The sequence below is a fragment of the Poecilia mexicana genome, unplaced genomic scaffold (genome assembly GCF_051168715.1).
Source record: "Poecilia mexicana isolate PSO_F unplaced genomic scaffold, ASM5116871v1 scaffold_7, whole genome shotgun sequence".
Taxonomy (NCBI): domain Eukaryota; kingdom Metazoa; phylum Chordata; class Actinopteri; order Cyprinodontiformes; family Poeciliidae; genus Poecilia; species Poecilia mexicana.
Window position 1 is genome coordinate 4,935,403 of NW_028263376.1, and position 27,479 is coordinate 4,962,881.

At 39.4% G+C, this 27,479-nt stretch overlaps 2 long non-coding RNA genes across 2 annotated transcripts; both read right to left on the reverse strand.

The window, feature by feature from the left end:
- Positions 1–4,215: 4,215 nt before the first annotated feature.
- On the reverse strand, positions 4,216–5,297 carry LOC148158254 (uncharacterized). The gene is made up of 2 exons (XR_015763714.1): positions 5,104–5,297; positions 4,216–4,469 (listed from the first exon to the last, which is right to left on the reverse strand). It is a non-coding gene; the product is annotated as an uncharacterized LOC148158254 (long non-coding RNA).
- A 587-nt stretch (positions 5,298–5,884) lies between these two features.
- LOC148158255 (uncharacterized) lies at positions 5,885–14,691 on the reverse strand. Its single transcript, XR_015763713.1, has 5 exons — positions 13,524–14,691; positions 9,858–9,927; positions 9,395–9,466; positions 8,759–8,830; positions 5,885–6,182 (listed from the first exon to the last, which is right to left on the reverse strand). It is a non-coding gene; the product is annotated as an uncharacterized LOC148158255 (long non-coding RNA).
- Positions 14,692–27,479: the final 12,788 nt, after the last annotated feature.

A 27,479-nucleotide genomic window follows, 5' to 3' on the forward strand; every position in this document is an offset into this window, starting at 1 on the left:
GATGTCAGTGTTTGTGCAGTGACTGCTGTGAAACGCTGCATCGTTGGCACAGAACAAGAGGTCTGAGGATTTAAAGATGTTTTATGTTCTAAGGGTATTTGCTTATGCAAATGTTTAGATACATTAAAATGAACTCCCTTCCCTGAGTCACTGCAGCTCTTAGAGGTTGTAATAAATACTGTCCACTTGTGCGAAACCAAATGAGTGTGAGACAGTGCCGAGCAGAAAGCTCAGGGTTCAATTAAACTGAAAATAAAACATAAGTGCTGGGGAATTTTTTTAAGTTACACAATCTCGACTGATTTTATTTATGGTCCAAAGTCAGTCTGTTTCATTGAGTAATATGCTGATGGCAATAAAACATTAAATTCATTTGCCACTTAATATTTATGTATAAAATTCAGATTGATTTTCTGAGAAACTATGCGTGTCTTCAAGTGGTAAAGTTTTCAGAATTAATTTTCACAAAAATATCTTCTTTTTTTCTGTTTGGTTAAGTTCCCAGAAGAAAGCTCAAAAAGCTTCTTTTGCTGCTCTGCCCTCAGGATTAATGTCCTGTTTGAAAACTGGCGTCTTTATTAGATTGCCGTCCTCAACAGGCCGGATGATTTATATGTTTCTCCAGGGGTTTTAATCTTTGTGTGCGTGTGTGCATGCATCACTGTATGGTGTAAACCAGAAAACACATGCAAACTAAGTGAAGAAGATAAATTCTTGTTTTGTTGAATTGTTTCCTCCATAAAATGATAAATTTTCCTCCCTCTTCCGCCAATGTTTAACACATGCACGTCTGCCCTGCTTGAGTATATTTTCCCAGTTGTAATTTGTTTATTAGAGTTCAATATCAAATGTGTGTCATCTTCCTGTTAGTGTCATTTCCTGTTCATCCATTAAGCAAAAATCCACACACCCACAGAGGAAGGTGTGGATTTTTGCATTTTTACTGATCCCAGTCAAGTGGTGTGAGCATTTCATTTACAAATGTGCGCCGAACTTTGTCAAACAAATACAGTTTCAAAGAATTGCAGGTGTTTCCATTAAATAAGAAATGCAATTAAAATCACACGTGAATGAGTTTGTTCAGGTAATGACTTATCACAAAACATGACATGCACATTGTTAATCTTGTGTGTGAAATAAATCAAAGTCTATGAAGCCAAAAAACCCACCTTCGCCCAGAGGCAAACTTTTTTGTTGAAAAATTAGCTTTTTTCAAAATTGTCATGCTTCCATTGAACAAATTTATTTTTGAAATGTCAAATTGTGCAATTATGTATTCAATAGACACACAGCTTATATCATATAAGATTCTGAATTTTTTGTGTTCTGAAAAGGTATTTGCTCCCTGACGGATTTATTCTGATTTTTTTTCTGTCACTTTCACATGTTACAAATAAAAAAAAAAAATTCCATCAATCAGCTTCAGGAGCTGCACAATTCATCATTGAACCATGAATTCTGTTCTGCACAGTTGGTAGCACTGCTACCTTGCAACAAGAAGGTCCTGGGTTCAATTCCTGGCCCGGGGTCTTTCTGCATAGTTTGCATGTTCTCCCTGTGCATGGTGGGTTCTCTCTGGGTACTCCAACTTCCTCCCACAGTCCAAAAACATGACTGTCAGGTTAATTGTTCTCTCTAAATTCTCCCTAGGTGTGAGTGTGCATGGTTGTTTGTCCTGTCTGTCTCTGTGTTGCCTGGCGACCTGTCCAGGGTGACCCCACCTCTCGCCCGGAACGTTAGCTGGAGATAGGCACCAACAACCCTCCCGACCCCATTAGGGACAAAGGTGTTAGAAAATGGATGGGATTCGACTCTAGACTGCTCAAAGTCAAAAATGTTTGGTCATTGGTGACTCAGAGTACTTGGATTGTACAGTGATCCACCTCTGCATGGTTACAAGTAGTGGAGTGGGCTTAAATCAGAGATTTTTGTTTTTGTTCTTGTGTTTTATTTCTTACATTACTCTCAGACATTTTGTCCTTTTTTTTTTTTTGCTGCACTCTGTGTCATTCTGCTCCACCTGCCTGTTTCTTCCTCTGCTCATCAGCTTTATTCAATCCACCTGTGTCCAGTCTGTTTGTCTGCCCGTCTCACCTGTTTGTCGTGGTACTTAAGCGGCTCAGTTTCTGTCATAATCCACTGAATTCAGCTGTATTCCTTGTTCCTTCGTTACCATACATGCACCATGTCATTTTCATCATTAAATTCCTTTGAAATGAATTATCTGAATGCTTGTCTGCAGCGTCGCCATGTTCCATCAAAGTGTTATGCAGCTCTGCTTGTCCATTTGTATGATGTCCAAATAAGGCCATTTCTTGTTTTTTCTCTTTTCTGAGCAATTTTACTAGTCACATTCACTCCAACTAGCCTAAACTAAAACTACAATAATCACATTATTAGTACAAGGAAAGTTGCAGGCAGAGTAAATATAAGTGAGGGCTGGTGTAACAGGGTGGATTTTGTGTGTTTAAAAATGAAAAGAGACAGATGGTGGAGGCTTTGGGGGAGCTGTGTCCCAGTGGCTCTTCCTCAGAAGTGCTCTTATCTACCTTGCACAGGCAGACTTCACAGCCTTTTCCCAGTTCTCACCATAGAAGAGTATGTACATACAACTCTGCTTATCTTTTCGGCCACTCAGCTAGAAGGCGCAGTATTACATCCCCAACACAATGGTGAAGAAACAGCAGATCGGCCACCTGCAGCAGTTGCCGCTTGGATGATATGAATTTAACCAGATGTTACGGTTGGGAAATTTAACATCATGACTTTGTCATGAAATGTGTTGAACCCATCTTGGTTGACTTATTCAATTGTAAACAGTGATATTCAGCTGATTTATTTAGAGTTTTACGAACTTGCACAGGGTTTAAAAAAAAAAAAAAAAAAAAAAAAACGTCCAAAGATGAAATTATCCAAAAACGCATGAGAGTTTCCGTAAGGTTTTAAAAATCATTTTGTCGAAAGTAAACAACCATCTGTATTACCATGAAGTTGTAAAAGGCTGGAATAAAACCCCTCACTTTATCTTAAGCAAATCACTTAGTGCATTCATTTTGATTAATTAACTACATAGATAATAATGCATTATAGGTTTTAACACAATTATGTTCCTGCTGGAAGGTGTTTCTGGTACACCCGCAAATCTGACACCCAAGTTCGCTAATCCTGCAGGTTTTCTAACTTACAACAACCAGACTAAGTTAGGTGCATTATCACTCCCAGGTCCAAGTGTTTTTCTGTGTTTTTGTTTAATTAGATACAAATTCTCTCAAACTCAACATACAACTCCTGTATGAGGTTTGAATTTTTCTCCTTAATGATGAACAAAATGGAATAAAATTCCTTAAACATATACATTTTTTTTAATTAAATGTCTGTTCAATGTTAGTCAATTTTTGTTTTACAACTTTGACATTTTTTCTAAATATCTAGATTTTTGAGATCTTTTCATATAAAGTCTAAACATCCAAGTAGGTACAATTTTCACAATTTGTAACATACCTGTACTTTAGTTAAATATTAGTTAAAATGTGCAATTGTGAAGATTGGATCATTCTGATCCAGACTTTACCTTTGGATCAGAATGACAAACATACATTGTACATCATGATGAAGTGCTCAGGCTGTTAAAGATATTGAGGCCAACCGAGGTTACATTTCCAAAATCCACTTTGCTGTTTCTGTTGTTTAAAGAACTTCTGGAGAGATAACAGAAACATTTAGATTTTTTCTTTATGAGAAGACATTTATGTTGAAACGCACAACAATGACATTTTAAATTGCAGTAATTGGCTAACTCTTTGTCCTGAATAGCTAGCGATGGTGTGACAATGTGGATGGATGAGGCCTGAGCTGCTCTGGTGGAAAAGCCCGGGTCAGGAGGACAGTTATTTGATATTCATCAATGGCATTTTCTTGCTACTGCGCATGCACACACACACACACGCACGCACAGACACACACACACACACACACACACACACACACACACATACGGGTTTATATGTATTAGCAGGACAATTTTTTCAAACCAGTTTTTTGCAACATTAAACGGACACCCCTTTCCACTTATGCTAGAAAGACGTAGTAAGTTGTCAAAAATCTTGTTTGAGCTACACAACATAGATCTCACTTAAAAATTTAGATACACACATCAGAACTCAAAATATGAGAACCTGATGCAATGCTGTATTAAAAGGACAAAAGATAATGAGGTGCTTGGCTCCGCCCATGACACCAACAGTAATTATCAGGGCCAATTTTATTTATCAGGACCACAGCATACACATACAAAAAACATACAATTTATGTGCATTAAGAAGTCCAAACATGGAAATATGGACTATAACTGGTCCATATTTCTGTGCAGTGCATCTGTCATCCCATGAGATGTCTGAATCATCTAGGGAATCAGGAACATACTCCTCTTCTGATGATGTCACCTCACTTGAACTTTGTTCTGGACAGACCTGTTGATTAAAAACATATTTTGTATACATTGAAAGCATTTCAGCAAGAATATTTCGGTAACACTTTATTTGAAGGGGGGTGAATAAGACTGTCATGACACTGTCATAAACATGACAACACATGTCATGAACATGAATAAGCCTTCATGAATATTTATGACTGTTGTCATAAAGCGTCATTCGGTAAATTATGACACTTTTAATACAAAGTTGACATTATTCAAAATGTCTTTGTTATGACAACTTGACATTAACTAAGAAATCATTACTGTTTAAACTTACCTTTAATAACATGAAGATACCTAATTTTTAAAGTGTAATCAGTAATTCTTTGATAACAAATTTATATCAGTATATGAATACTGAATGATTGTTTCTAAAAAAAAATTAAAATAAACAATGTCTACCTAATGTATGAACCTGTCAAGTTGAGTATTACACAGGATCCATGTGTCTGTGTGCATCTAAATTTAACTTTCATTCTTTTCTACCTCTAATTTCAAAACTCAGTCTTCCACATTTCTACATCTTACATGATAAGTATTATACAAGACCTGTGTGTTTGAAGAGTACTTCATATTATTTTAGTGACTTTATATAAGAATCTAAGTTGGTTGTTGGAGAGCAAAATTACCTCAGGAGGGTTGGTTGAACAGGATCCGCATACATCCATGTCACCAACCTGACACAGTTCATCTTTGGAAATTTGAAATGTAAAGAACACTCAATAAATGTGAGTTTGTTGAAAATGTAGAAAACAGTCCTCCCTATTTCTGCACCTTACATTTTGAGTATTACACAGGACCTGTGTGTATGTGTGTTTCTAAGTGTAATTTTCTATCTTTTCTACTAGTAATGTCAAAACTCAGTTTTCCAAATTTCTGCAACTTACATGATGAGCATTACAAAAGACCTGTGTGTATGTGCCCTCCTAAATGTGACTTTCATTCTTCTTTACTTGTAATTTCAATACTCAGTCCTCCCTATTCCTGCACCTTACATTTTGAGTATTACACAGGACTTGTGTGTATGTGCGCTTCTAAAAGTAATTTTCATTCTTTTCTACCTGTAATTTCAAAACTCAGTTTTTGAAATTTCTGCAACATACCTGATGAGCATTACACAAGACCTTTTTGTATGCATGCTTCTCAATGTACCTTTCATTCTTCTGTACTAGTAATTTCAAAACTCAGTCCTCCTTATTCCTGCACCTTACATTTTGAGTATTACACAGGACTTGTGTGTATGTGCGCTTCTAAAAGTAATTTTCATTCTTTTCTACCTGTAATTTCAAAACTCAGTTTTTGAAATTTCTGCAACATACCTGATGAGCATTACACAAGACCTTTTTGTATGCATGCTTCTCAGTGTACCTTTCATTCTTCTGTACTAGTAATTTCAAAACTCAGTCCTCCTTATTCCTGCACCTTACATTTTGAGTATTACACAGGACCTGTGTGTATGTGCGCTTCTAAATGTAGCTTTCATTCTTTTATATGTGTAATTTCAAACCTCAGTTCCCCCCTTTTATGCAGCTTACATATCAAGTGTTACACAAGACTTGTGTGTTTGAACAGTACTTAATATCATATCAAAAACTCTATTTTAGAAAATAAGTTGGTCGTTGGAGACCAAAATTACCTCATGAGGGTTGGTTGAACAGGATCTGCATGAATTCACGTCACCAACCTGACACGGTTCATCTTTGGAAATCTGAAATGTAAAGAACACTTACTGAATATGAGTTTGTTCCCAATTTAGAAAACAGTCCTCCCTATTCCTGCCCATTACATTTTGAGTATTACACAGGACCTGTGTGTATGAGCGCTTCTTTATGCAACTTTCATTCTTCTGTACTTGTAATTTCAAAACGTAGTCCTCCTTATTCCTTCCCCTTACATTTTGAGTATTACACAGGACCTGTGTGTATGAGCGCTTCTAAATGTAACTTTCATTCTTTTGTACATGTAATTTCAAAACTCAGTCCTCCCTTTTTATGTGGCTTACATATCAAGTATTACACAAGACCTGTGTGTTTGAACCGTACTTAACAGTCATCCCCAACCACAGGACCGCGGAGTAGTACGAGTCTGTGGACCAATTGGTACTGGGTCGCACAAGAAAAATATTTACATGTTACGTATTGTCTGAGTCTGGAGGATCCATTATTTTGAAAACCCTTTAACTGGATTCTCTCGGTTACGTCTTGTGCGGCAACATTGAGCCCACAATGAGTAAGAAAGCGATGTCTTTGGAAAGTTTCTTTGGAAAAGCGGAGAAAGACCACAGACAGGAGAGTGGATTTATCCTGAACCTGTAGGTGACTCCCATGTTCCAAGCCCACTCTGCATAATATGCACTGGCTTACTAATGAGGCAATGAAGCTTCAAACTGCTTTGCCATTACACACCAAGCACCCTCTGCATTGGGTGTCATCGTTTCCCAGGTGGGATCATCTCATTGCAGAGAAACAAGCTCAGGACTCCCATTAATTTATAGTTGTGAGTTAAAATTTTCATGAAAATAAATGTTCGTTTTTGTGGCATATTCAAATCTTATTTTGAAGGGATGTGTGAACGTTGCCAGAGCGACCAGAGTCTGAGAGCATTATGGCAGTTATCGAGACGAGAGAAATAGAGCTTGTAAGTCTTAAGTCTGGTTCACACGGCATGATTTTAGGATTCAGACGATTTTCCAAACTTCTGTGACCACAGAGCTGATAAAAGTACAACAGGTTCGTGTGTCCAGCCACATAACAGGAGCAAATCTTGCCATGTGAGCAGGCTTTAGTACAAAATAATGTCACGTTAATTTAATGGATAGCTGAAAAGTTACCGGGTTTATCAACTGTGGTAGCAATTTTGCTCCAACTCCACTCCTCATCATTTCTATGGATATTCTTTGTACGAAATGCTGAATAAACATTCATGCCATTTCCACATATCTTCGATGTCCACCGGACTCATTTGTGCATGTCTGCTCAGCTCTTTGGGATTCCCCTCCATGAGCTACGTCACTGCGCTTTCTGATTGGCTACCTGTCAAGTTCAACAGGTTGAGTTCTAGCTCCCAATCAAGTAAAAACCCTACAAGTTGCTAGAATATGCCTGATTTTAGATCAGAGCAGTCCCAATGTTCCAACGACTGGATGCGATCATGCCACAGATGGCAGGATGAACAGTTACAATTATCGTGAGCAACGTTCTAAGATTGCTGTAAGGGGAAATTAAGGGTAAAAAAAGAACCCGAGCCTCAGAAAAATTGCCAAGTCTTGACCGGTCCGCGGTGATAAAAAGGTTGGGGACCACTGGTACTCAATATAATTTCAAAGACTTTATCTTAGAAAATAAGTTGGTCGTTGGAGACCAAAATTACCTCTGGAGGGTTGGTTGAAATCTGAAATGTAAAGAACACTCACTAAATGTGAGTTTGTTCCCAATGTAGAAAGCAGTCCTCCCTATTCCTGCAGCTTACATATTGAGTATTACACAGGACCTGTGTGTATGCGTGCTTCTCAATGTAACTTTCATTCTTCTGTACTTGTAATTTCAAAACTCAGTCCTCCCTATTCCTGCACATTACATTTTGAGTATTACACAGGACCTGTGTGTATGCATGCTTTTCAATGTAACTTTCATTCTGCTGTACTTGTAATTTCAAAACTCAGTCCTCCCTATTCCTGCACCTTACATTTTGAGTATTACACAGGACCTGTGTGTATGCATGCTTTTCAATGTAACTTTCATTCTGCTGTACTTGTAATTTCAAAACTCAGTCCTCCCTATTCCTGCACCTTACATTTTGAGTATTACACAGGACCTGTGTGTATGCGTGCTTCTCAATGTAACTTTCATTCTTCTGTACTTGTAATTTCAAAACTCAGTCCTCCTTATTCCTGCACCTTACATTTTGAGTATTACACAGGACCTGTGTGTATGTGCGCTTCTCAATGTAACTTTCAGTCTTCTATACTTGTAATTTCAAAAGCCAGTCCTCCACTTTTATGCAGCCAACATATGTAGGATTATACAACACATGTGTGTTTGAACAGTACTTCATATCATTTCAATTACTTTATTTTAGAGAAAAAGTTGGTCGTTGGAGACCAAAATGTGCACTTCTAAATGTAATTTTCATTCTTCTATACTTGTAATTTGAAAACTCAGTCCTCCCTTTTTATGCAACCAACAAATCTAGTACTACACAACACCTATGTGTTTGTACTCTACGTAATGTCATTTCAATTACTTTAATTTAGAGAATAAGTTGGTCATTGGAGACCAAAATTACCTCAGGAGGGTTGGTTGAACAGAATCCACATGCATCCATGTCACCAGCCTGACACAGTTCATCTTTGGAAATCTGAAATGTAAAGAACACTCACTAAATGTTTGTTCCCAATATAGAAAACAGTCCTCCCTATTCCTGCACCTTACATTTTGAGTATTACACAGGACCTGTGTGTATGCGTGCTTCTCAATGTAACTTTCATTCTTCTGTACTTGTAATTTCAAAACTCAGTCCTCCTTATTCCTGCACCTTACATTTTGAGTATTACACAGGACCTGTGTGTATGTGCGCTTCTCAATGTAACTTTCAGTCTTCTATACTTGTAATTTCAAAAGCCAGTCCTCCACTTTTATGCAGCCAACATATGTAGGATTATACAACACGTGTGTTTGAACAGTACTTCATATCATTTCAATTACTTTATTTTAGAGAAAAAGTTGGTCGTTGGAGACCAAAATGTGCACTTCTAAATGTAATTTTCATTCTTCTATACTTGTAATTTGAAAACTCAGTCCTCCCTTTTTATGCAACCAACAAATCTAGTACTACACAACACCTATGTGTTTGTACTCTACGTAATGTCATTTCAATTACTTTAATTTAGAGAATAAGTTGGTCATTGGAGACCAAAATTACCTCAGGAGGGTTGGTTGAACAGAATCCACATGCATCCATGTCACCAGCCTGACACAGTTCATCTTTGGAAATCTGAAATGTAAAGAACACTCACTAAATGTTTGTTCCCAATATAGAAAACAGTCCTCCCTATTCCTGCACCTTACATTTTGAGTATTACACAGAACCTGTGTGTATGCGTGCTTCTCAATGTAACTTTCATTCTTCTGTACTTGTAATTTCAAAACTCAGTCCTCCTTATTCCTGCACCTTACATTTTGAGTATTACACAGGACCTGTGTGTATGTGCGCTTCTAAATGTAATTTTCATTCTTCTATACTTGTAATTTCAAAACGCAGTCCTCCCTTTTTATGCAGCTAACATATCTAATATTACACAACACATGTGTGTTTGAACAATACTTAATATCATTTCAATTACTTTATTTTAGAGAGTAAGTTGGTCATTGGAGACCAAAATTACCTCTGGAGGGTTGGTTGAACAGGATCCGCATGCGTCCACATCACCAACCTGACAGTTCATCTTTGGAAATCTGAAATGAAGGGATGTACACTGAATGAGTCCATACTTCTCAATAGAAAAATGAAGTCCACCTACTGTATGTGCTTGTCCACTTCTTGTTTTCAACTATAATGAAACCCTGTACTACAACTTGACATATCCTTCAAATATGTCTTCAGTGCTACTTGAATGATTTTTGATAGTATTTTCACACTTATAAGCACCTTTCTTCTCCATGGCCAGTCAAAATCACCATAATTATAAGTGATTTCTTCCCCTGGACCAATATATTTGAGTGCAAATAAACAGATGAGGTCTTCCATCCACTCTTTTAACTTTCATTTTGCTGTTTGGGTTCATCTGATCATTTACCAGCCTCCCCAATCATCCATCCTCTCTGGCAACATCAACACTAAAATATTAAGTATGAAAATAAGAATAATTATACCATGCAAGGGAAAGGATTTTGCATATTTGGTGTTTGCATGTCAGAAGGATATTCCTCTACCAACTAAAACTACTTTTACTGATGAAGCTGAAAATGTTTACATCACTGTATTTAGATGTAAAATAAAAACACAACAACCTTGAAACAGTCGCATACCAAAGCTTTTGTCCATTGAAGTTGAAATCAAACATAAGAACCTCGAGTGTATCATGGTAAACTTTCAGTCGGTTTTCTTGTTCCTTTCTACTTATGACTTCTCTGTACTCAATAAGGAAATCTGCTTTTTGAACACACCCCAACCTGTAGGTACACATAATAAGTAGGATAAACTTTAAACAATGCAGATATATCAAATAGTAGCAATTGAAATTAACATTTTTCAAAATCAGTTAATTGATCTAATTGGATGTCTTTCTGTGGTTACTTAAACATTTTTTGTCAACTGAATGCAACTCATTATTTTGTACTTGTAATTTCAAAACTCAGTCCTCCATATATTTGTTGAGGACAGTTACAAGTACCTGGGAATACCACAAGCAAATGGCAACCTCGATGAGGTCACAAGGAAAGGAGCCACAGTCAAATACCTCCAATGAATAAGGCAAGTCCTGAGAAGCCAGCTCAATGGCAAGAACAAGATCCATGCAATAAACACCTATGCCTTACCAGTAATCAGATACCCTGCTGGAATAATTAGCTGGCCAATGGAAGAGATAAAGGCCACGGATATTAAGACTTGGAAGCTACTAACCATGCATGGAGGGTTCCACCCCAAATCAAGCACCCTGAGACTGTACACAAGCCGTAAGGAAGGAGGCAGAGGACTAGCAAGTGTGAGAGCCACTGTCCAGGATGAAACATCCAAGATCCATAAATACATCAAGGACAAAGCCTCAACAGACGATGTGCTCAGCGAATGTCTCAGGCAATGGGGAACAGAGGACGAGGTGCTAGAGGTACCATCATGGGAGGACAAGCCCCTACATGGGATGTACCACCGACAAATAACTGAAGTGGCTGATATCAGGAAATCCTACCAATGGCTGGAAAAAGCTGGACTCAAGGACAGCACAGAGGCCCTCATCCTGGCTGCCCAGGAACAGGCCCTAAACACCAGAGCAATAGAGGCTCAGATCTACCACACCAGACAAGACCCAAGGTGTAGGTTGTGCAAGGAGGCCCCTGAGACAGTCCAGGACATAACAGCAGGGTGCAAGATGCTGGCAGGGAAAGCATACATGTAACGACATAACCAAGTGGCGAGCATAGTGTACAGAAACATCTGTGCAGAATATGGACTGGAAGCCCCAAGATCGAAGTGGGGAACACCCCCAAAGGTGGTGGAGAATGACCGAGCTAAGATCTTGCGGGACTTCCAGAACCAGATAGACAAGATGGTAATGGAGAACCAACCGGACATTGTGGTGGTGGATAAAGAACAGAGGAAAGTTGTTGTGGTGGATGTAGCAATACCAAGTGACTACAACATCAGGAAAAAGGAGCATGAGAAACTGGAGAAATACCAGGGCCTCAGAGAGGAACTGGAAAAGACCTGGAAGGTGAAGACCACAGTGGTGCCTGTGGTCATCGGGGCCCTCGGGGCAGTCACCCCCAAACTGGAGCAGTGGCTAAAACAGATCCCAGGAACAACATTAGACAGCTCAGTCCAGAAATGTCCAGTTCTAGGCACAGCCAAGATACTGCGCAGAACCCTCAAGCTCCCAGGTCTCTGGTAGAGGACCCAAGCTCAGAGGATGAAAGAGACCACCCACGGACGATGAGAAGGATATATATATATATATATATATCCATGTTCTCATGGATATATATATGGATATATGTGCCTTACCAGTAATCAGATACCCTGCCGGAATAATTAGCTGGCCAATGGAAGAGATGAAGGCCACAGATGTTAAGACTTGGAAGCTACTAACCATGCATGGAGGGTTCCACCCCAAATCCAGCACCCTGAGACTGTACACAAGCCGTAAGGAAGGAGGCAGAGGACTAGTGAGTGTGAGAACCACTGTCCAGGATGAAACATCCAAGATCCATAAATACATCAGGGAAAAAGCCTCAACGGACGATGTGCTCAGCGAATGTCTCAGGCAATGGGGAACAGAGGACGAGGTGCTGGAGGAACCATCATGGGAGGACAGGCCCCTACATGGGATGTACCACCGACAAATAACTGAAGTGGCTGATATCAGGAAATCCTACCAATGGCTGGAAAAAGCTGGACTCAAGGACAGCACAGAGGCCCTCATCCTGGCTGCCCAGAAACAGGCCCTAAACACCAGGGCAATAGAGGCTCAGATCTACCACACCAGACAAGACCCAAGGTGTAGGTTGTGCAAGGAGGCCTCTGAGACAGTCCAGCACATAACAGCAGGGTGCAAGATGCTGGCAGGGAAAGCATACATGGAACGACATAACCAAGTGGCGGGCATAGTGTACAGAAACATCTGTTCAGACTGGAAGCCCCGAGATCGAAGTGTGGAACACCCCCAAAGGTGGTGGAGAATGACCGAGCTAAGATCCTGTGGGACTTCCAGATCCAGACAGACAAGATGGTAATGGCGAACCAACCGGACATTGTAGCGGTGGATAAAGAACAGAGGAAAGCCGTTGTGGTGGATGTAGCAATACCAAGTGACTACAACATCAGGAAAAAGGAGCATGAGAAACTGGAGAAATACCAGGGCCTCAGAGAGGAACTGGAAAAGACCTGGAAGGTGAAGACCACAGTGGTGCCAGTGGTCATCGGGGCCCTCGGGGCAGTCACCCCCAAACTGGAGCAGTGGCTAAAACAGATCCCAGGAACAACATCAGACATCTCAGTCCAGAAATGTGCAGTTCTAGGCACAGCCAAGATACTGCGCAGAACCCTCAAGCTCCCAGGCCTCTGGTAGAGGACCCAAGCTCAGAGGATGAAAGAGAGGGTGAGAAGGGAATTTTTTTTTTTAAATTTTATATACATACGCTTCTATTGTATTTTGAGCAGTTGCTTGTCTCCTTCGGAATAAGAAAGATGTTCTGATTATAATGATCATCGATCATGATCTATGCTAATAATGTGCAGTATAAAAATAGTTTAAAAGTGAAAAAGTAAAACAAAAGAAAAAAAATGATCATTTAATAAACTCTGGAATCCTGTGCATAATATAGTCACAACTCACCTTTAAATGAATTGAGGTATTTTACATCAAATCCTTCATCTTCACCTAAGGAGCAATAACTGGAATCATGTTTGCTCTCTGAGACCTTGTTGTTGACATCTCCTGCAAAGATCAGAGAATACAACATGATACTGTACACCAGGGGTGTCAAACTCCAGGCCTCGAGGGCCAGGGTACTGCAACTTTTAGATGTTTGTCTGGTCTAAAACACCTTAAGTATATGACTGAATTAGCTTCTCAGTGCAATCAAGTTGATGACCACCCCATTTTATCCAGCCATGTGGCATCAGAAACACATCTAAAAGTTGCTGGACACCAGCCCTTAAGACCTTGAGTTTGACACCCCTGCTGTACACAATATGATTTGATGTTATTGTATGTGAAAATGTACTGAAGTACACAGTACTACATAATTGACTTTCTATTGACAGATTCTCAAAATCTTCAAATATTAAAACATTATCTTAATACTAATGATTATTACCTAGGATCATTTGTGCCTGTGAAATAATATCACTCACTGATATACAGAAAATGACCAAATACAGTTTTATCTAATTCTGGAGTGAGCCACCTTCCCTTTAAACTCTGGTACACTGACTAACATGGTTGGTAATTACTAGCTAAAATGCTGCAAATCAAATGCTTTGGTGTATCCAAGCATCAAGTAACCTACAACATTCAGCAAAATTACAAAACTATATGTACTTAAATGTCTTAAGAGATTCTGTATGAGTCTTACCTCTTTCTCCACGCAAAACAAATGAAACAAGTTCAATTAATACTAATGGCTTGCACCTGGACTTGACGGATTGTACCACGTTGACAGAGGAGGAGGGGTACAACAAAAGGATTATTCCATTTTGTTTCTGAAGCACACAAGGTCTGATTTTTTTCAGGAACAAGAAAATTTTGAGTAATATTTTGTAACTTTCATTCAATATTTCAAAGTTAAATAGTTTATCATACATTTTTCTTTAATTAAGAGGCAACAGTTAGATGGTATCTCCCACCAGCAATGTTGTCACTTCCTTTAATCATTTCTGTTCAATCAATTAATCATGTTTATTTGTATAGCACATTTCAGCAGCAGGGCAGTTCAAAACACTTTATATCATAAAAACAAAAACTGTTGTCTAATGGCAGACACAACACCTGCAGAAAAAGATTGGCTGATGTACCTCCCAATAGACAATTTAGACTACCTAGACAATCTGCATGTATGCAGAGTAGAGACATTGAGATAACGACAAAATATCAATCTTTAAATTTTTGTCTTAACAGTAACATAAATAATCATGATATTTTTGGCACTTTAAATATTTTTTAAATAAACGATTTTTATTTTTATATTTCTAATTCTGTATTACTCCATGACTGGTTATCCCTTCTTTCAAATTCAAAAATACTTCATTGATCCTTGGTCTTCACAGTATATTAGCAGTTCCCAAAGGTGTGCTTCTCTGTATCAAGAGGTCTGATCTATCTCCAGGTATTTGTTTGAGCCAGTCTTCCAGTTTAGGGGTCATTACCCCAAGGGTTTCAGTGACCACAAGCACTACTGTTGCTTTCACCTTCCACATTTTTTGTAATCTCCTAAGACCCAAACTCTCACATGGAGTGCATTATTAATTCATCTATGGGCTGATTGGGACCTAATGATTCCAAAAACAAAGAATTATTGTTTTACATGATATGTGGACAACATTTTTCTCAGAAAAATACTTATTCATTTTAAATCACCATGTTTAGCACCATGGTAAATATATGCAGTTGCTAACTTTTGTAAACTTACACAACAAAAGAAACACTGAACATCTTGAGTCTAACCTGTAATGTGTTATAATCTTCCACCACCACCAAGTCATAAAATAATGGCCTAACATGTGGACACCAGACCCCATCTAGAGCAAAATTTAGTATTGTGGACTAGACAGCCCAAAATAAGTCAACCACTCAAGTTCTAGTTCTATGGGGTTTTTTAGCCTTTGGTATTTCTCTAGTTTTTTTCTGTACCTTCTGTTCATTCAGGATAGCTACATCATAACAACTGCTTTGCTCTGCTGCTCAATGATCACCATGTTCAGTTGGTTTGCTTTTCCCATTTTGTCTTCCTGTATATGGAAGGCCCACAGGATCTTAGCTTGTTCGTTTTCTACCACTTTGTGTGGCATTTCCCATTTTAACGAGGTGTGTTCAAGGTTATATTCCCTTCAGATGTTTCTTCACACTATACTGGGTACTTGGTTGTGGCGGTTGTGGTTCTGTCATTGGACTTGCCTTACTATTTGTACAGTGGCTTTCTAAAGTATCCATAGCCCTTGAACTTGAATTTCCAGTTTTGTCACAACTGGAAATATATTTTCACAGAATTTTATGGGAAAGACAAACACAAAGTGGTATATACTTGTGAAGTAGAAACAAAACTAAACATGATTCATAACAGTTTTTACAAATAAAAGCTAAAAAGTGCGGTGTGCAAAAGTGTTCAGCCCCCTTTCCCTGAATGCAGCCAATTGCCTTCAGAAGTTGCCTGATGACTGCAAATGGTAAAAAAATTCAACTCCTCTATGACTGCCTCAAAAGTTGGCTAAGAGAATATTGGGGAACAAACAGCATCATGAAGTCCACGGAACACACCAGACAGGTCAGGGATAAAGTTGTGGAGAAGCTTAAAGCAGGCTTAGGCCATCTCACAGAGTACTGTTCCACGAATCATCTGGAAATGGAAAGAGCAAATCACACAGCTGTGAACCTACCAAGAAAAGGCCATCCACCTAAACTTACAGGCTGAACAAGAAGAGCACTGATCAGAGATACAGCCAAGAGGTTCATGGTGGCTCTGGATGAAATGCAGAGATATTTCTGAAATGCAGTATAGTATAACTATTAGTCATGCACTGCAAAAATGTGGTTTTATGGAAGAGTGGCAATAGAAAAGCCATTGTATAAAGAAAACTATAAGAAGTCCCATTTGCAGTTTGCCAGAAGCCATATTGGGATACAGCAAAAACGATAAGACAAGACCAAAATTTAACTTTCTGGGAAAAATGCAGAGCACTATTTGTAGTGGAGAACAAACACTGCACATAACTCTGAACACACCTTCCCCACTGACAAAAATGGTGGTGGCAGCATCATGCTCTGAGGGTGCTTCTTTTCTTCAGGGACAGGGAAGATTGTTAGAGTTGATTGTAAGATGGATTGAGCCAAATACAGGGAAATCTTGGAAGAAAACCTGAACACTCCTGAACCTGGAGTCTGCAAAAGACTTGAGGCTGGGGCAGAGGTTCACCTTCCAGCAGGACAATTACCCTAAACATAAAGCCAGATCTACAATGGAATGGTATAAATAAAAACATATTTCTGTGTTAGAATGGCAAAGTCAAAGTCTAGACATAAACTCAGTGGAGAATCTTTGGCAAGATCTGAAAACTGCTGTCAAGTCAATTTTATTTGTATAGCACATTTCAGCTGCAAGGCAGTTCAAAGTGCTTTACATCAAAGGACTAAAAAGTGATAAAATTAACATACATTTACCGTAAAAAAAGAAAAACATAGAAATTAAATTCAAAGTAAAATCAAAATTAAAATCATATACATTAATTATATTGATACATGTACCAATGATTAAGATTTAGAAACAACTGTAAATTGTTGTTTTTTTGGGGGTGGGGGTGGGGGGTGTTGCCTTGATTTAAAGGAATTCAGCTGTGTTGCAGTTTTCTGTAAGTTTATTCAAGATTTATGGTGCACTGAAGCTAAGTTCTGCTTCAAAATGCTTGGTTCTGGTTCTGAGGATGCAGAGCAGACCAGAATCAACAAACTGTTAGCAGTAGTTTGGTGAAAAAAATGGCTCTCTTATGGTTTATATTTATTTTAATCCACACACTTATTCCACACACGTATTATTCATAATATTTTAAATAAAAAATATTTGATCAAAAATATATATTAATTTCTGTATATTTTTAGGTGCCACATACACCTTTTGTCCAATGTAAGGTTGGACAAAAGGTTGGGTTTAGGCATCCAACTAACCTTTATAAAATATTCAGTCTTATAGCACAGAGTAATCATATTTCCAACTCATCCCCAGTGTAAGAGTTGGCAATTTACACACAATTCATGTGTGTAAACAGCGACGTGAATTAGAAAGACACTGTAGTAATTAGCGGGACCTTCCGGCAGACAACCAATCAGAACAAGAGCTTGTGTGAATATTCATAAGGTCCTGCTATTACACAGAGTTGCCACCGGGGGCACTGTGGCGATACACAAATTATACACAAAATCTGGTTTATGTGTATTAAACGGACATCTCGTTTTTTTTGCATTTTTGGGGTTATTGGACCAATAGAAACCTTTCTACGCTTTTAGATTTTTGTCAAAATTAGCAGGACACCGCCCCTGTCCCGTTAATTCAAAATGTCCTGCTAGTGTTGCGTGTATTCTGACGAAATGTCCTGCTAAACCACATATACCAACGCACACACACACACACACACACACACACACACACACACACACACACACACACAAAAAAAAAACAAACAAACATTGAGACAAGTGGCAGTCTGCGGAATGATTAATGCTCCAGTCACTACCTTGAATGGAAAGTGCATATCTTAAACTCAGGAGCGGTTAAGAAAACTCAAAATGATTATTTTGTCCAGTTTCAAAAAAATACCTTCTTTTAAATTTAATATTACATCTGTTTCTTTAGCTAACTTGTTATTAGGTCATATGATAGGTTCTATCATTATGTCAACTACAGCATCTCAAAATAGGCCTATGATGCACAACAATCATTAAGATGAAAAAAAAACTGTTATTGTTTAAAGTTCACATTCAAAACAAAATTATGTTTTGTTTTTACACAATTAACTTGGATTCCATTGAAATATGTCAAGAGCTGCATTATCAACCAGTCATATCAAAGCAGAGATCAGAGCAAAGATGAGATCTTGAGGTTTCCAAACCAGAAAACCTCCTTTCCACAACTACGCCTTAAGGTCCTGTCCATGAGAACTACAAACAGGATTGGTGACAAGGGGCAACAATGGCAAAGCCAACGCACACTGGTAACAGGCTCGACTCTGTGCTGACAGTGCAGACACACATGCTTTAGGCATGCAAGGATTGGGTAGCTCTTAAATCTCCCAGATATCCAAAGCTCCCGCAGCACCAAAAGGATGTAAACTGGGGATGCATTATTTCATGACCCCTCAGCAAATTTACAAAGGAAAGATTTGGTTTACTGTTCCATGGATCAGATCTTTCTGGTCCATGGAACCAGAAAGATCCATTTCCTCCTACATTGGTCCTCCTGTTTCCAAGGTTTATCCATTGGAGTCTCCTCTCTGACTCCCAGAGAAAGTTTTCCCAGGGAGGCTGAGACGTTTGACCATTGGAATCCACTCTTTGGTCCCCTTTCCTAAAAAATGGGGCCAATCCAACATTTTTGCACCTGTCCTCCATACGACATTGACCTTGAAGAGGAGTGTCAACCATGACAGATCCACAATATCCAGGGCTTTTAGGATCCTCTGTCAAACCTCATCAATACCTGCTGCTCTTCCTCCTGGGAAGAGTGACCTCTGTCACTGTGATGAATTCATGTCCCAAGTTTTCAGGCTCTGCCTCAATCGTTGATGAACTTATGGGTTAACTTACTAGTTAGTTCCATATTAAGAAAAAACTGATTGGAAAGAGACAAGTGCAATGGTTTCAGTGAAGTACCAGATTGGTAAATGCATTTGTTAAATGTCTCAACATTTTGAGAACCAAAAAAAAAAAAAAAAAAAAAAACTGTATCTTTGGTTTGCGGGTACAGTACAGAGACAAAAAGACTACAGTTGAAGTTTCACTAATGTAGCAGTCCTAAGCTACCTTCAATGTGTCCAGACAAACATTAGGCTGCTCAGTGATGTTCTCACTGCCTGCACATTCAAACAAAAACCCTGAAACAACAAATGGTGGCACCAGCTGCCCTGTGCCTAACCTCTCTGCTATTTGTACGCGGACATGATCACATGCTAACGTACACCTGCCAATTGTGTCACTGTGGTAAAAGCAGCACATTGGCAGATGCTAGCAGAGACGAGCAGCAAGCCAAGCCACTGAAAAAGTGGAAGAAAATACAGCAAACATACATTTTCAGATTTAAAGAGCTAACAGATGGAATGTAGTGTCACTAAGGGAATGGATTAAACGAGATTAGCTTGTTAAAGACCATCACTCTGTGTGTGTGTGTGTGTGTGTGTGTGTAGGTGTGTGTGTGTGCGTGTGTGTGTGTAGTTCGAGAGCACTTTGGTTCCTGCTGGAGATGAACATCACACTGCATGACTCCTCGACCCACACACATGTACACGCACAAACACACAGTTACCTGACCTCCTGCTGCTTCACTATATATAGACCTGCCCTATCAGCTTGTTAAACGAGTTAAAAATAACTCTGCTCCACGCTGTCACACTGCATGTGTCTCTCTTTCCTTCGGCCTTTCTCACACAGAAACACTTCCAACACTTTTTTTTCCAGCACAACCTATTTGAGAAATGAACTTAACAACATGTCTCTTTGTGCCTATAACAGGTTTTTAGGGTGTTTTCATAGTTCAGGAGACTCTGTTGAATTGGGGACGAAAATTGCAACATTTGTCACATTTTCAGCTGCTGCAGTTCACTTTTACCACTTTTACCACTTTTACCATTGTGCCAAGTGAACCAAAACCTTTAAGCAACCTGTTTACCCCTTCGACTTTGGTGACGCTCCACCAAGAACAGCTTAAGGAAACGACACAAAATCACCTGAAGAAGACAATGACCGCAACTTCCTTCTTCACAAATGCAAATGAAAATGGAATGGCGTCAGATTTTACCGGTTATGGGATTTCTCTGTTGTCTTTGGTAAAAGACCACAAACCATTTTTCCCACTAGCATTAGACTCACACGCTAGTTTTGGTTGCATATACCCAGAATGCCTTGGGCTACAGTCTACCTTCTGCATTTTAAGCGGCCTCCGGTCCGACTCTGATGCGGTTCAAACTTCAACTGAGCCGAGATCTGGGGTCGTAGGCAGATGAGTGTTTGTGTTTTTGGTCCGCATCAGAGTTTGATTGCACATTCACACCTCCCCAAACTAATCAGACATTCTAGGCAAACAAGCTAGAGTTCAATTAATGTTGACTGAACAGAACTGGTGTAAACACACCGTTAGTCTCTTTCTTTTATATAAAGATGGCAGCAAGGATTCCATAAGTCTACCACAGTAGGAGCATAATGAGTTAATCAAAGTTTATCATGAAATCTGAGAGCCCAACAGACGCTGTGGTCAGATAAATAAGTCTCCAATCTTCTTCCAATGTTTCTCCTGCTGTTTTTAGATGTAGCATGTAGTTTTTAACGCACCATAGGTCAAACTAATGTTGAAAAAAAATCTGCTAAATATACTCTGCTGAGTTCATATGTCATGTCGGATCATGCTGCAGACTCTCCTCTGATCGACACATACAGCAGGCAGTAAAAACGCTGTTGTATCATAGCTAAAGTTAATTCCTGCTGACGCTTCAGCGCCATCTTTGCAAGCCAGATACCGACTGGATGTGCAAGCATTCATAATCGGAAAAATTTCTATGTTAACGTTTGAAAGTTAAACGGTGTAAATACAGTCACTGATTGACCCTGCAAAGAAAGTTGGTCGTCTTTTTTGTCATATACTGAATTTTGCATTTGAAAATATTGGGACTGAATAACAGTATGAAGCTTTTTTTATTCAATTAGTTTTCCAGCTTAAGATTAAAAGCTTGAAAATGTAAAACTGCATCCTTGAAATGGTTCCATGATGCACTGGAATGATGTTAGATGTTGGAAAGCTTCGAAATGCTGACATGAGGCCAGCTGCCCAACAAATTTGTGTCACGTATCAGAACAACGGTCCCAAACTCAGCTGTATGTTTACCACAAAAAGGCAGAAAAAAGAATCTATATGTCGGAATGGCCCAGTCAAAGTCTAAAGACCAGTCTCAGACTAAGACTATCTAAAATCCTCACTAAGCCAATTCCTTACTATAAACTGTGAGAGATGTCCCGACAAATTATACCAAAGGCTGGAAATTTGGTATAATAATAGTTATTTTATTAATATCCCTTGCCTCAAGTAGAAACAAAAATACTTTGGAAAGTACAAGAATAATTAGTTCCAAGACACTTCTCAAAATAGGACGACCTCGCTAACCTCGCTTTAGTTGTCGTTTGCATAGAGGAAGTGTTGCAGAAGGCCGCTCCAGTGTTTGCTGTAAAAGTCATCCTGTTGGCCAAGTTAGAATAACACGGCATGGAAGCGGAGCAGCCGTGTTTTGCTACGAAATGTGGCTCTGAGGTTAACAGTGGCTCACTCTGGCATTGTCTTTGTGTGTCCACAGGAAAACGGTCAGTGGCTGTCACGTCCTGATGGGGAACCTCGACCCGGCTCAACTCACCAGCAACTTGTTGCCTCAGCAGGAAGGAAGGAAGGAAAAAAAAGAGGCTTCCTTACGTGCGTCTGTTTGTGTGTGCAAACATCTGTTTGCCGTAGTGGGAGGGTGCTCACCTGCACACATGGAGGAGAAAGCACACAGAAATGAATCCGCATTTGTTCCTACATGTTTACATATTCTCTCTTTCCTAGCAGGAAGAGCTCCGTCGGAGAGTTCAAGAATGAAAACATGGGTCGGAAAAACAGCGGGCTTCCTCATTCTTCCTGCCAGTGTGTAAGCATATCCATTACATAAGCAGGTGAGAGGGAACAACACTGCTGAACAAACAGCTGCCAAACCATCTTCCTTGTTCCGAGCAGGATGCGTCTAATGTGCAATTAGAGCATGCAGGGAATGGAAAACAACACGTCATTTCAGCAGACCAGCTGCTCCTTTTCAATATATTCATACCAACAGGTAGCTTCTGTTTACACAAAATCCGGAGATTCAGCTAATTATTGTGGTGAATTAATCTGTGATGTTTTTGTTTTGCATCTCAAACCCACTTGGTAAATTCCCGCTAGCTTTTTATTAGCACAGTGTTGACCCGGCTAAGCAGGAGTTTTCCAGAGAACTTCCTGGTGATGATGCATGTAAGGAGATATGATTTGGATAAACAGGGCATGCGGTATTATGCATGAAAGTTACACAGACGGATGGAGGCAGCATTAATTTCAAGTCAACAACACGGTGAAGGTTTTTACGTGACGAGTGGGAAGTGGCAGGAGTCAGTTTTCCAGGATGTTTTCAGTTATTTACCATATTTATTTCATTAAGTAATAACCTGTAAGCTGTCACACTCTTTCCAATCATGTCATGTCTGTTGTTGAAAAACGTCAGGCAGATTGTTGTGCCCCATCTTCTATAGTCCATGTAAAATAATATTCCATAATTTCAAATATGCGTCCCAATGAGTCTTGTCAGATTAAAAATGGCTTCTACTTTTCATTAAGCCCACATTAAAAACAGTTATTTATTGGTTTGATGTGATATTCTAATATTGAATGTCATGTTTTCATCAACTTCCGAACAGAAATAAAAGCTTTCAAACATCCATGTGTAATTAATATACATAATATGTTTCACTTGATGATAAAGTTCATGAAATAAAGGCTTTTTAATAAAATTCAGACTTATTGATGGGATGGAGAGTACTGAACTCTCTGTGTTCTCAGGAACGATTGCTTGCTGGAGGTGTGGAGTCTGTTGGAGTTTGATCTGACTTTACCCAATCGTTACCGTTTGGCTGTGATGTACGTAACCGTCGTGAAGGAAGTTATGCAAGCTTAGCGTAGCTTGCAGCGCTACACAGTGTAATGCCAAAAGAGATTTCTTCCGGTAGCACTAGATTTACATGTTTGTTTTGGATGTATTTACCCAGAATGCCCTGCATTATAGTCCACTTTCCACTTTTGGAGAGGTCTGCAGACCCCTTGGTGTTCACACCAATGTTTAATAGGCATTAGAACCTTCAACCAAACCTAGACTCAGATTTTTCGACAGATCAGAGTTTGTTTCTTTGGTCCTCATCAGATTTTTACTGAACATTTACACCACAGCAAATGAGCCGGACTTTCTACACAACCAAAAGAGATTTTGATTAAAGCGGAGTAAACAGAGCTGGTGTGACTTCAACCTATGCTAATGTTTGTGTGCAACTAAGTTGTAAGAAATTCTTATTATTCTAGAAACACTAGAAATAATAAATGACATATTTTTCATAGAATCAAGCCATGAGTGCATTAAAGAAACAAACCAACTGTTTTAAACACCAAAATTACGTTTCACTGCTCTTGCCATCAGTGAAACACTTCCTCTGTTAGCAAGAACAAAATTGATGAAATTTGGATTTTATAATGGAAATTTCATGCAAAACATCAACACTCCTACATTATTCTCGCTCTCTCTCTTTCTTATGAAATGTCCTTTAAACTTAACACAAACTCTGATTCTTGAACAGCCCTCCTGTGTGCCGTTGAGCCTCGGGGCAGGAAGCCGGCTGATACCGAGCTGTGGAGCAGAGGATGTGTGGGTAGAGAGAACGAGAACGGGACACATGGAAGCAAACACTCAGTCCTAATAAAGAAATCCTTCATCTTGTGTAAATAGGATAAAGATGACTTAAAACAAAGTGCAAATATGGCAATAGACTTCAATGGTTTCATGTCTTTCCCAGCAGAGGAAGCTTCTTTGGTATTTGCCACTGCAGTTTCTGTGCTAAAAAAGGAAGTGAGGAACTGTGGGGCAGCCTGTTGCAAGAGGCAGAAAGATGCAGATCTGTGTAAACGATGGCGGCAAGATGCAGGCAGGGGGGGAGGATAGGGTTACAACAAAGACACATCTCCGCTGCAGCCGAGATCCTCCCCATCTGTCCACAGATGCTCTCCGCTCTCACCGTTAATGCAGCTTAAATGGCACACAAGAAAAAGCTTTTTGAAAGCATATCTACAAGGATAGGATACACTACATGAATAATTTGGCGACTCCAGGGATTCATGCCGGAGTTTGGGGGGTGTGGAGGGGAAGAAGCAATCAAGGCAGCTCCTTGTCAGAGTGTTGGATATGGCAGAGAGCAGGAACAGCTGAGATCCTATACTGAGCCGAGAGAAAACAACTCAAAGTCTCTTGAAGAAATGCACAACTCAGAAAGTAAAGTGCCAATGTTTCGGTGTACAGTCGGCACACGCGGACAGGAGTTCAGCTTTTTTTTGCGTATGAAAGAGACATGAACACCAGGAGGTATCTTCCAAGGAGAATATTGTATTCCATATGATCTCCTACCCTACAGCCTCCCCGTCTATCTCTACAGAGGATTATACTGTTACATCTCCTGCATGGTGGAGTTTTCTTGACTTATTCAGAGAAAAAAATTGGAAGTTATCCTGTAGTATTGAATGATGGGATTCCAAACTTTCTGGAGACTGAAAACCTTTAAGCACAGATACCTTGCTATGCTGTTGAGGAAAGTGTATTAAAGCCATTATTTTGGTTAGAGTGAGATGATTACACAACATATAATGATTCCTAAATAACTGGAATCAGGTGGTTAGGGTTCTCTAAGCACAAATGCTTAATGGTACACTCTCCAAACCCCATGTATAATCATGCTGTGCTACTTTTTTTTTTTTGTCTATAACAGTAAAATAGTTTCTTCCTGTTTCTCTCCCTAACAGCTGCTCTGAGTGCAGTACGTGTCAAAAACATCCTTTTCCACGTCTAAATTTAAATTGTTCCCAACAAAGACTGATGCTAAGTGACTCACGGACGGTGTTTTCTATCCTCTGTCAGTCAAACAGATGAGCAGGAGGGGGGAGAGGTGGGGGGAGTGGGGCTTGGGTCAATGATGGTGGTAATGATCCTGCTATGAATAAACCAGCTAGAGGAAGTAGAGCTCCCATTAGGTTTTCCTCCTCTGGCTAATAATAACCGGAGAGATGCTGCCTCCTCCATGATCAATACACATCCGCAGCAGGACGCAGCTGAAGACACGCTGTGGTGTTTGATCTCAGAGCACAGCCCAGCAGGTTCAGGAGAAAAGGGGATTTGGTGTGTTACGGCCATCTGTAATGTCTTTCTGATGTTTCAAAGCTAATATCAGGGACACGGTTATTTTTATGTGCAAGTCAAGGGGTCTGATCCAAATCCCCGTCATGCTTGCAGCATGCTAAAACCCCCAATTTATTAAATATTCACACCTAAACTGATTACAGATTCTTCAAAACCTTCACTGTTCTCAGTTTTTCCAAAAGTATTAATAAAACCTTGTCTTTACTTGATCAAAGGACAAACCACCACACACACACGCACACGCACGCACACACACACACACACACACACACACATCTTGCCTCAAGAGAGAGAGACTAACCTAACTGGATTTGAACTCAGGACATTTTTGCTGCAAGGCAACAGTAATTTGAAAAATAGCTCTTCCCAACTTTTTATGTAATATATTCTGCTCTGTCATCACACAATAAATTCTTCATCCAAGGGTCAACAAATACACCAGTTTCAGTCAAAGAGTCAAAGAGCACACATAAATAGCATTATGTCAGCCGTGATGTGAAAGGAATGAATCATTTATGATTTATGGAACTGCCTCTCATAATGAGCTTACTGAGAGTTTGGTCTTTTAAGATACACTAGATTTCCAGGAATTTATTGTGATATGATTTTTTCCCCCAGGAAAAAAAAAAAAAAAAAAAAAAAAATCACATGAGCGTCTCATGTCAGTTTTAATAATTTAATTCTGCTTTGTGCCCACCTTTATATTACAGGAGCTTCTCAAGATAATGACAATTCTGTATACTCCACTTCTACTTTGAGAGTAAAATAAAGAGTGGTTTTTAACACAGATGAATCCAAGAACACACGACTTTTTCCAAATATTATAGCTTGTAAGACCAACTGATATTTTGATCAATACTACACTGCGCTGTCAAATATAATACTCTTCCTCAATCCGTTTTTTTTTTATTCCAACAAATCCAAGCTGGCTGCTGTGTGCTCTCATCTTAGATCCAGCAAATGGAGCTGCGGTTAACTGGCTGACTCAATAATCTCCAACATCAAGAAGTGTCATCTTTGTGTATGTGTCTGGTTTGTTAAATAGCAGCCAGCAGACACAAGGTTATGTGGGCTTCCACATAACCTTGTAGAATATGGAGACAGACCACATACGCTAATATTCATCCATCCATTCATCTGTATTGGACTAATCTGCTGATTCCAGTCGCTAACCTTATATTGTCTAAGAACAACAGTGTTGTGTAAAGTCCAGCACCTTCTCACTCACAGTGGCCTCTCACTCGTTGGCCACTGGAGACGGGCACCACCATCGCTCGCAACCTTATTAAGCACGTTAGATAATGGATGGATGGGTTAGTTGCTGCGTTGTTTGATAAAAGAAAAAAAAATTAAAGGAAGATTAATGCATGTTTCTGATTAGTTGCTGAATAAACCAAACAAATTCTGGGTAACTACAACCAAGAAAATGCATGAGTTTCAAGCTAGAGGGAGAAATAGCTGTGATGTTTTACCAAAGACAAAGGAAAAATGCGAAATTCTTACATTACTCCATGTTTGTTTGCATTTCGTGTAGAAGGAAGTTGCATTTGTGTCTTCTTCAGAGGTTGTTGTGTCGTTTCAGTGCTTCTTGGTGCAGCGCCTCCACAGGCGAGGAGGAAAACAGGTTTCTCAAAGGGTTTGGTTCGATTGACAGTGCAGTGTTGAAGTGAACAGCAGCAGCTGAAAATGTAACAAGTATTACAATTTTTGTCCTCAATTGAACTGAGTCCAGAGGTTCAATTGGACTGTGGACTCGGACTCAAGTCCACAGTCCAAATGTCCTGACAACACTCTAAGTCTACATTTTGATGAGGGCAAAACCATTTCATAGTGTTCAATTGGCGAGACATCCAAGATATCAAATGTAGTC